This window comes from Etheostoma spectabile, chromosome 21 (genome assembly GCF_008692095.1).
Source record: "Etheostoma spectabile isolate EspeVRDwgs_2016 chromosome 21, UIUC_Espe_1.0, whole genome shotgun sequence".
Taxonomy (NCBI): Eukaryota; Metazoa; Chordata; class Actinopteri; order Perciformes; family Percidae; genus Etheostoma; species Etheostoma spectabile.
This window is the reverse complement of record NC_045753.1, coordinates 9192849-9193357: the sequence shown is the minus strand read 5'-3', so window position 1 is coordinate 9193357 and position 509 is coordinate 9192849. Positions and strand designations below refer to the sequence as shown.

Here is a 509-nt window from a genome sequence, read left to right as displayed (position 1 = left end):
AGGACATTCAGAAACCTGTATCTCATTCAAAACAGCATAGATAGTTTTTTTTTCCAAGTTTGTATGCGTGTGAAAGCACCAGAGACACAAAATAAGATCTCAGAAAAAGTGATTTCTTTTCATGATTTGGGCACTTTAAGGATGAAAAATAAAAGATAACAGATATATTTTTAGCGTATTTCTTATATTTCATCATATTTTCTAATGTATTTTTCTATTTCATCTTTTGACTTTCCTAATTGTTATACACCAAAACACCAAGACAAATTACTTGTATATGCAAACCTACTTGGCCATACAGCAGTTTCTGTTTCAGAAAGGGTAAAACAAAATTCATCAGACTTGTCAAAACAGGCCATGAATATCTTGAAAAGCATGAGGAAATCATTTAATTTGATGGCCAAATAAGTTTGGGGAACACATATTCTGGATGTTTAAGCAAAGACTCATGTAAATATCAAATATATATATTCATTCATTCAAACCTTTATTTAACCAGGATAAAAAAC

General features: G+C 30.1%; 1 protein-coding gene across 4 annotated transcripts in view; it reads left to right on the top strand.

Moving 5' to 3' along the window:
- Positions 1-509, top strand: part of LOC116670824 (vesicle-fusing ATPase) — a 29667-nt gene that overhangs the window by 16726 nt on the left and 12432 nt on the right. The gene's annotated exons all lie outside the window — the stretch shown is intronic.